This window comes from Pezoporus occidentalis, unplaced genomic scaffold, assembly GCF_034315485.1.
Source record: "Pezoporus occidentalis ecotype Australia unplaced genomic scaffold, CSIRO_AGI_Poc_V1 ctg8, whole genome shotgun sequence".
NCBI classification, from domain to species: domain Eukaryota; kingdom Metazoa; phylum Chordata; class Aves; order Psittaciformes; family Psittacidae; genus Pezoporus; species Pezoporus occidentalis.
In genome coordinates, this window is record NW_026916158.1 from 13,357,369 (window position 1) to 13,368,087 (window position 10,719).

Sequence of the window (10,719 nt, forward strand, 5' to 3'; positions counted from 1 at the left end):
AAACGGCAGATCAAGTAGAATGCATATAAATGTGAAATGCGGGCTGCAGGACTCCTGGCTTTATTTGTGGATGCCTGGGCTCAGAGCTGACTGCGTTCCCTCGGGAATGACATCCAGAGTGGTAATGGAGCAACAACATGAAACGTGAGGGTGGCTGGGAAGGTCACGGCGATCCTCAGAACTTGTAAGATCCTATGCCCAGGCCCGAATCCCCAGCACAGAACTGTGTCCTCTAAATGGAGGAACACATCCCAGCCCGTGGTGAGCACAAAGCAAGCAGGATAGGCTGGGCTGGAGTAGGCTGGGCTAGGCTAAACTGGCCTGGGCTGGCCTAGGCCGGGCTGGGCTGGGCTAAACTAGGCTGAGCTGGGCTGAGCTGGGCTGGGGTGGGGTAGGCTGGGCTTGGCTAGGCTAGGATGGGCAAGGCTAGGATACGCTAGGCTGGGCTGGCCTGGACTAGGCTGGGCTGGGCTGGGCTGGGCCTGGACTAGGCTGGGCTGGGCTGGGCTGGGCTGGAGTAGGCTGGGCTGAGCTGGGCTAGACTAGGATGATCTAGGCTGGGCTGGGCTAGGCAAGGCTGGGCTGGGCTAGGCTAGGCTAGGTTAGGCAAGGCTAACCTCAGCTCTGCTAGGCTTGGCTCGGCTAGGCTAGGCGCTAGGCTAGGCTATGATAGGCACTAGGCTAGGCTAGACTAGGGTAGGCGCTAGGCTAGGCAAGGCGCTAGGCTAGGCTACGCTAAGCTAAACTAGGTGATAGGCTATTCTAGGAGCTAGGCTAGCCCAGGACAGGCTAGGGCAGGCTTGGTAGGCTAGGCCAGGCCAGGCAAGGAGGAGGAGCACATCCCACCCTGTGGTGAACACAAAGCAAGCAGGCTCTGCTAGGCTAGGCTAGACTAGGCTAGGCTTAGCTGCACTAGGCTTGGCTCGGCTAGGTTCTGTAGGCTTGGCTAGGCTAGGCTAGGATTAGCTCCGCTTGGCTAGGGTCTATTCAGCTTGGATCAACTCGGCTGAGCTAGGATAGGCTCTGCTAGGCTAGGCTAGGCTAAGCTAGCCTATTCGTAGGAGCACATCCCACCATTTGGGGAACACAGGGCAAGCAGGCTAGGCTAGGCTAGGCTGTGCTATGCTACGCTAGGCTAGGCGGAGGAGCATATCCAGCTCTGTGCTGAACACAATGCAAGCAGGCTAGGCTAGGCACTAGCCTATGCTAGGCTATTCTAGGGTAGGCTTGGCTAGGCTAGGTGGAGGAGCATGTCCTGCCCTCTGGTGAACACAAGGCAAGCAGGCTAGGCTAGGCTATGCTACACTACGCTAGGCTAGGGGGAGGAGCATGTCCCGCCCTGTGCTGAACACAATGCAAGAAGGCTAGGCTAGGCACTAGGCTAGGCTCTAGGCTAGGCTAGGCTAGGCAGTAGGCTAGGCAAGGCTCTAGGCAAGGCTGGGGTAGGCTAGGCACTAGGCTAGGTGCTAGGCTGTGCTAGGCTATCCTAGGCTATTCTAGGGTAGGCTAGACTAGGCTAGGCTAGGCGGAGGAGCATATCCTGCCCTCTGGTGAACACAAGGCAAGCAGGCTAGGCGGAGGAGCATATCTTGCCCTCTGGTGAATGCAACGCAAGCAGGCTAGGCAGGCAATGCTAGGCTAGGGTAGGTGCTAGGCTAGGATAGGCTAGGATAAGCTAGGCGCTAGGCTAGGCTAGGCTTAGTGAGGCACTCGGCTATTCTAGGACCTTAGGTAGGCCAGGCTACGCTACAGCAGGCCAGGGCAGGCTAGGCCAGGACCGAAAAGGAGAAGGAGCATGTCCTGACCTGTGGTGAACACAAGGAAAGCAGGCTAGGCTAGCCTAGGGGAGGCTAGGCTATTTGGAGGAGCACATCCCACCCTGTGGGGAGCACAGGGCAAGCAGGCTAGGCTAGGCTAGACTATACTACATTATGCTAGGCTAGGCAGAGGAGCATATCCTGCCCTGTGCTGAATACAATGCAAGCAGGCTAGGCGAGGCTAGGTGTTAGTATAGGCTAGGCTAAGTGCTAGGCTATGCTAGCCACTAGCATAGGCTAGGCTAAGTGCTAGGCTATGCTAGCCACTAGCATAGGCTAGGCTAAGCGCTAGGCTAGGCTAGGCGCTAGGCTAGGCTAGGCTAGCCCTAGGCTAGGCTAGGCTAGGCTGATGCAAGGAATAGTAATGGACTAAGGAAAGAGTTAAGAGTTTTATTCAAACTATGCATTGTCTTAACTTAGAATAGGAACAGGTATGTTCTTGTTCTTGCCAGTTAAACTATAACCCAGAATAAAATAGGTAGCTGAAACACACTATTTAAAATCAGAGACCCTTTTCCCTCAAGAAGATGAATGTCTGGTAGGAATTCGTTTCAACTAGTTTCTATAACACTTGAAGTTGCCAGCTGGGGAAACTGTGTGAAGGGTGAAAAGTGCACCATGAGGAAGACTGCTTACTTCCTCTTGAAGTCCTCTGCCCACACCCATCGGAGGGCATTGTGCAAGCAACAAAAGGAAAGAGACCTAAACTAATTGTAATATCCCCACAGAACTTTTGGGAACCTAATGAATATGTATGTTTGTGTATAATAAATATCCAGCTTGTTGAGCTCTCAGTGTCCGAGTTAGGAGGAGCGATCCTCCTTGCACCCGGCAATAAACATACCTGCTTTATAACTCTGAGAGTTGTAAAGTTCTATTCTGTAAATCAAGGCTAGGCTAGGCTAGGCTGAGCGCTAGGCTAGGGTAGGCTGGTCTAGGCTAGGCTACTCTAAGCGCTAGGCTAGGCTAGGCGCCAGGCTAGGCTAGGCTTGGCTAGGCTAGACTATGCTAATTTATGCTAGGCTAGCCGGAGGAACATGTCCCACCCTGTGCTGAACAAAATGCAAACAGGCTCGGGTAGGCTAGGCTAGGCTAAGCGCTAGGCTAGGCTAAGTGCTAAGCTAGTCTAGGCGCTAGCCTAGGCTAGGCTAAGGGCTAGGCTAGGCTAGGCGGAGGAGCATGTCCCACCCTCTGCTGAACACAATGCAAGCAGGCTCAGCTAGGGTAGGCTAAGCACTAGGCCAGGCTAACTGCTAGTATAGGCTAGCCTAGGCACTAGGCTAGGCTAGGCTAAGCGCTAGGCTAGGCTAGGCTAGGCTAGGCTAAGCACTAGGCTAAGCGCTAGGCTAGGCTAAGCACTAGGATAGGCTAGGCTAACCGCTAGTATAGGCTACGCTAAGCACTAAGCTAGACTAGGCTAGGCTAGGCTAGGGTAAGGGCTAGGGTAAGGGCTAGGCTAAGCGCTAGGCTAGCCTAGGCTAAGAGCTAGGCTAGGGTAGACTAGGCTAAGAGCTAGGCTAGGGCAGACGAGGCTAAGCACTAGGCTAGGGTAGGCTATACTACACTACACTAGGCTAGGTGGAGGAGCATGTCCCGCCCTGTGCTGAACACAATGCAAGCAGGCTCATCTAGGCTAGGGGCTAGGCTAGGCTAGGCACTAGGCTAGTTTAGGCTAGCCGCTAGTATAGGCTAGGCTATGCTCCAGGCTAGGCTAGCCGCTAGTATAGCCTAGGTTAAGCACTAGACTAGCCACTAGTATAGCCTAGGTTAAGCTCTAGGCTAGCGCTAGTATAGCCTAGGCTAAGCGCTAGTCTAGGCTAGGGTAGGCTAGGCTAGGCTAAGTGCTAGGCTAGGCTAGGCTAAACGCTAGGCTATGGTAGGCTAGGCTAGGCTAAGGGCCAGGCTAGGGTAGCCTAGGATAGGCTAAGAGCTTGTCTAGGCTAGGCTAGGCTAGACTATGCTCAGCTAGGCACTGGGCCATTCTAGGAGGCAGTCTAGGCTAGGGCAGGCCAGGGCAGGCTTTGCCAGGCCAGGCAAGGAGGAGGATATTGTCCCACCCTGTGGTGAACACAAGGCAAGAAAGCTAGGCTAGGCTATTTGGAAGACCACATCCCACCCTGTGGGGAATACAAGGCAAGCAGGCTAGGCTAGGATAAACTAAGCTACATTACGCTAGGCTAGGTGGAGGAGCATGTCCTGCCCTGTGCCAAACACAATGGAGGCAGGCTAGGCCAGGCTAGGCTAGGCTAGGCTAGGCTAGGCTAGGCCAGGCCAGGCCATGGTAGGCCAGGCCAGGCAAGTTGGAGGAGCAAGTCCCACCCTCTGGTGAGCACAAGGTCAGCAGGCTAGGCTAGGCTAGGCTAGGTGGGGAGCACATCCCACGCTGTTGTGAACACAAGGCAAGCGGGCTAGGCTAGGCTAGGCTTGGGTATTCTAGGCTAGGCTAGGCACTAGGTTTGGGTAGGTGAGACTTGGCTAGGCACTAGGCTTGGCTAGGCGCTACACTAGGCTAGGCTAGGCTATGCTCAGCTAGGTGCTAGGCTATTCTAGGAGCTACGCTAGGACTGGCTAGGCTAGGGCAGGCCAGGGCAGGGTAGGCCAGGCCAGGGGGAGGACCTGGTCCTGTCCTATGGTGAACACAAGGCAAGGAGGTTAGGCTAGGCTAGGCGGAGGAGCATGTCCCGCCCTGTGTTGAACATAGTGCAGACAGGCTAGGCTAGGCACTAATTTAGGCTAGGCGATTGGCCAGGATAGGCTGGGGTAGGCTAGGTGCTACACTTGCTAGGCTAGGCACTGGGTTAGGCTAGGCTAAGCTACGCTAGGTGGTAGGCTGTGCTAGGATATTTTAAGCTAGGCTAGGCTTGACTAGGCTAGGCTAGGCTAGGCTCTGCTAGCCTAGGCTAGGCTCAGTTAGTCTAGGTTAGGCAGGGCTAGGCTAGGTTGGGCTGGGCTAGGCTAGGCTGGGCCGGGCTGGGCTGGGCTGGGCCGGGCTGGGCTGGGCTGGGCTGGGCTAGGCTAGGCTGGGCCAGGCCAGGCCAGGCCAGGCCAGGCCAGGCCAGGCTTAGCCCTTTTGCTCCTTCAGGGTTTGTAGGTTTATGGAACCAGCTGCTGCGTGGTCTTGCACACCTCCTGTCCTCCGTAGTGCACATGGGAGCTGGGCCTGTGGTCTGGCATCATTGGACTGTTGTTAGTGTCCCTTTTGACCTGGATGTTGTAGCGCAGCAAGTTGAGGGCAAATCACCAAAGTCATGTTATTTGCCTCAATCATGCCAATTTACTGAACTCAGGGTAACAATAATGTTCAGGCAAACTGTGATAATGATTGACTACAATGAAGCATTTTCAAAGTAGCATTTCCCATGACAATGTTTTTAATACTACTTATTGAGGAAAAAAAAAAAAAAGAAAAAAACACAACAAAAAGAAAACACAACCAACCAGCTCTTAGTCAAAATAAGTATTTCTAGTTGCTGTTTATAAACAGCAAAGCAACCATGTTTTTTACAAAAGGAATACACACAGTATCTGTCATAATAGTACTAGTATTTCACATGTCTATATGTTTTCCATACTCTAAAGCATTAACACAATTCCTTCCATACAGATCTTTGTTGGCATGCAGGTTTCTCTGCTTGTTCCACCTTTGTTTTTTTTTGTGATATGGCATGGTGATCTCTCACACCAGGACTCAGTAACTATAGTAGGTTAAACTGACACAGGATCAGCTTGGGGATATAATATGTTCCCTTGAACCTGACTGCATGAGTCTGTGGGCTCAGCACTTGCTCTAAAGATGAAATTTTGAAAACTAAATTATTAAGTGAAGCTTCCACTTTTCCATAATTCATTCACTTCATTTTTCTTCAACATAATGTGCTGGCAGCATAGATGCTATCTTCGTCTTTCAAAATTCAGATCTAAAAGAATACTCAGCTTGTTTAATTTGTCTGTAAACACAAGATGGCAGCATTTTATGTAGTTTCCATTGAATGTCGGGAAGAGCTACAGGTCTTTCACAATGCGTAAATCAGAGGTGGTGGAAGAGTCTATGCTTTTGACAGTAGAACTAATGGAAGTTGCAAACTCATTTATATTGCAAATCTGCTCTTGGTGAAGGCATGCTGCAAGCATGGCTTTTAGGGCTTGCAAAGTCAAGTGGGATCACCGGATTATATACACATATTGTTGAAAGTGCAGTGTAATAAACTGTAATGCAGAAAGTAGTAATTTTCTCACTGCCACCAGTAATACTTTTAATGTGCATGTACATAGGTAGAGGCACTGTGATGAACCTAATGATGTATTGGATAGGTTGGATTGGCAACATTTAAATTTTATTGTGGAACCTTGGCCTGTCTTGAAAGCTTCTTTAGGTTAATAATTTGAGTACTTTTCTCATTATTATTTTTTTCCACAAGCAGGTTGTGAACATCATAATTTGTTTGAAATACAAATTAGTTTTCCTTGAAGAGATGAAAACAGGTCATCCCATGACTAAATTAGCGAGGTTAAACGTTGGCTGGACTCATGAATCATATTCTTCAGAAATTTCTGAGCTATAGGAAAGCCCCAGCAAAGCTGACGTTCAAACCCAAGAGCTGTGTCTCCAGTCTGCACAGATTTTCTGACTTAAACTGAACACTTCCCTTTTTCTCAACAGCTCTGTTTTTTCTTGTGTGTTTTTTTCTGCATGTGGGAAATGCCACCTGCTCCTTTTTAAATTTTTGAAGAAAGAGTTAAATAAGAAACTGATCCAATTAAATTATAATTTAATAAAACACTTGGGATCTACCAACTTCTTAGGCAACAGGACTTGCAGAAAAAGTGAAATATGGGGTTTGTGACATTTTGTGGCTAGCTGGGGAAGCCCAGGAGTATGAGCATTGCTGTGGCTGATAAACTTTAGACATACATACCCCTGCATTATTGACATGCAATGGCCACAGCCATGGGTGTAAGGAAGAAAGTGTAGTCTCCACGTGTCTTCTCACCTTATTAGTGACGTTACCTTCATAGAAATCTTTCCTCACCCTTGTTATCTTCCTCAAATTAATGCTTTCAAAAATACTCTTTTTAGTTCTAGACACTTTGATGTCAAAACATTTCTTCTGTGAATTCTCAACCAGTGCTTCTGGGACGGACCATGGTGTGACTTACAGGTGGGGCTTTTTGCCTTAAAAGGAGAAATGATGGAGTGTTCTTCCATCCGCTATTAAAGCTTGTCAAGCAAGAGAGAATTTTGAGACATCCAGCAGCCTTCTAAGGCTTACTTCAAACTCCTAACCCACAGGCAATGAAATGCAGAAGGCCCCATATAAATCCTAGTTCTTCAGCTGAAATAAATCTCCCAAGTGTGTATTTACCATCCCAGCTTCAAAAACTAACATGAACAAGCCAGGCACCTTGTCTACTTCAGTGAACCCGGCACCAAATTTAATATTGTACCAGGCCAAGCAAGCGTAAAAAAGCAGAGCAAACTGATTCTGGTCTCCCAGCAGCCGTGCTTTTCTACTGAAGGAGCTTTTGAAGTTTTCACTTTGCAACATGGAGGCATTAGATTATCCATCATGTAGGGATGTGCACTGACACTAGAAACAGTAGTAGCAAGTGAAACATAATTACGGTATGTTATCACTGATATACTTTCTCTCCTCTGCCCTCATTGGCACTTCTCTAGCAGATAAGTTCCTTAACCAGCTGCTGGCAGCAGAGAGGTTTTTCTCCCCCAACTTTACCATGCCTTCTTCTTTCCTGCAATCCATCTAAGAACCTTTGCTTCTTTAGCCGTGAAAAGCATCCCATGTGAGACTTCTTCAGCCATTTTAGAGCCTTGTCTCACTACAGAGAAGATAGTGTTCTGTTCCCACATCTGCCCACCCCTCTCCTTCCTAGGCAGAGAGCTCTCTCGTGCCACATGCTAATGCCTTAGAAGCATTACAGGAGCCTGCACCCAAAATAGGGTCTGACTGCAGTTATTAACCAAATGTAGATCTAGACAGATCTAGTTTCAAGTTTCTTTGAAAAAGCCTTAAAGATGAAGCTGAAGAATTTTTGAGTGCTCCTCTTTATTGAGAAGTTTACCTCACACAGTTGTCTCACAGTTTGGATATTTTAAACTGGCTGTTGACATGACAAACAGCAAAATCACAGCAAAGTCACATAGAACATATAGACTTATTGGGGTTGAGAAGGATATTTAACAATCATTTAGTCCAGCCCCATCCTTTGAGAAATTCCTTTGACCAACTTAGAAGCTGTTGAATTCTCGGGTTTATGCATGGTATTTCCCTAGCTATCTATTTCCTCTAATTTCCGTAACTGCACACTGGAAGGATGTATTCTCCTCAAAAGACTCTTATCATAGTGCCTAAGATTATTATCTGTGAAAGCAATGTAAACATGAAGTAACAAGCATCCATCATATCTGCTGTGAGATATGGTCTGTGGGGTTTGGTCCAATAGGAAACAAAAAGATTTGGTTGTATAAAGAAATACAGTGAATTTAGATACTCTGGAAGTTGTGCTAATGAAACAAACATAGAAACTTTAAATGAGCTGTCTGAGCAACGAAAGAAATATTCATCAAAGTTATATTTAGGATATAGGCATATCTGTGTCTGTGGCTTGTGTCCAGAGCTCATAGGACCCTTCCAGTTTGTTAGATTGAACTTGTATTTTAAACAGTTTAGGTGAAACAGCACTTGAGAGATAAAATAATTGCACAGCAATGCACACTTTCATGATTAAGTATGACCTTTATTATAGAAACAACAATAATAGAAAAATAAAGAGTGTCTTCTCATAGCAAATTATTTTCTAGCAATCACATAGCAAGCTAGAAGTGATCAACAAAACCACCTTCATACACTCAAGATGCCTATCTACATCTCCCTCTTTCAACCAGAATTAACAGCTGTTATTTTAATTTGTCCACCAGAGAGCAAAAAGAACTGAAAGAAAATAAATCTTGCTTTATAAACTCCTTGGTGATTTGGCTAAGTATGACATCATCACACCCATGGGATACCCTTGGTCTACCTTGGGTGTGCAAGAGACCACAGTGAATGGTCTGGGGTGAGAGTTGCATCAAAGGATCAGGATGCTACATGGACGTGCTCCCCTCCTAATCTGTGTGGCCCCACTGTTTCCTGACCAGCACATGCTTTCCAGTGAGTTAGGCATAACTTCCCTAATGGGGTACATCATATCATCATTCTGGTTCAGGGATGGGTTGATCTCAGCCTGCAGTTGGGGGAAGAAGTGAGGTGGGGGTGCTGAGACCAACACTGCTGGTCACTCTGGGACCCAGCTGCAACTTTGTCTCCCCCCTGTGCTCTTCTCTCTACTCTCTGGGTACATGGGCTCAAGCTGACTATATGAATGGTTTTGGCATGCAGATTTTTAGGGCAGGTTGGTAACTCACTGTTCCAAGCAGTAAGCAGGTTGTGAACAAGTGTCTGACTATGGCAAAGAGCAGCCCTGGAAGGGAAGCAATCTGCCAGGCTTAGAAAATAATATTTTCATTTACATCCATATCAACAGGAAGCAAAAGAAACTGTCCACTGCTCCCCATGATGTAACTATTATGGCTCACTTAGTATACAACTAGTTTATCAGAAGATCCTCTCCTTTGTGTGGTGTTTTTTTAGGAATTTTTGCTCAAAATCTTTTCTCAGACAAGATGTTTAAAGACCAATTACACCTATAGTCTTCCCACTGGGAGGAGGACCTTAGAGCAACTCCATTAAATAAAAAAGTGCCAGCCAAATATCTTCCTAAATTCTGGCAGAAAGTAGAAGTCAGCTGTAAAAGCTACACATGGCAACTCAGGGAGCTGCTGGGCTGTCTAATTCTCATTCAATGCTAAATTCAGAGAGGCAGCACTCCGTGCTATGCTGGCATGCTGACACACCTCTGACACAGGCTACTTGTGTGTTTTGTGATCAGTAAAGGAAGTGATGGCATGTAGCCTGACCTGCAGGTGAAAGAAAGGCTGAGTTTAGTGGCTGGGATCTCCTGATGCAGTAGAGAATTCTCCAATGGATCCTTTACCGCTGTGAAGCACTAACCTCATTGGATTAATTTTGCTGCATGTTGGCAGCATTTCACGGGAGTATCCAACTGTTTCATCAGTTTATGCCATGAGCACTTCCCCCGTGCTGTTTAAAGCAAGCCCAGAATGTTATTCATCTAGAAAGGACAGTATGCAGCTTCATAAAACCAACAAATAATAGCAATAAAAAGCATAAAAACAAATCAGGTAAACCTGAATCCAAACATTGCTCAATACCAAAGTTTGATTCACTATAGAAAGAAAAAAGTGTGGGGGAAAAAACATTAACCTTGCATTATTGGCAAAAGTGCCAGAGGGCATCACAAGATTAAACACAGAATTATCAGTCATTAAGAACAGTTTTCGCTCTTCATGTTGATATCATATGTTAAAAGACTGAATATTAACATAAAGGGATTTTTCAGTACAGAACATCACAAGAAAATTCTATATCCATATCTGTAGAAGTAACAAACTCTATAGATCATGCAACCTAACAACCCAAAGAACATGTGAAATAGGTTTTAGTTTTGAGTGGGAAAGATATCTATTGATCTCTAGTCAGAACATCTTAGGGTCAGATCATGTGTGGTGCTGAGCTTTTTATGCAGTGTTTGTTGCTAAAATGTCCACATGTAGCAGTTTGGGACAGTAACATCACTACTGAATACATAGGCTCGCTTTCAAATGGAAGCTCTTCATAGAATCAACAAAGTTGGATGTATTTACCTTTCCTGCTTGACATGTTATAAATTCTCTTGTTTTAAAAAAGTGAATGTTTTAATCAAGTACAAAAATTTGCTTTCTAAACAATAGATTAACAGTACTAACTAACCCTAAGAACCTTAT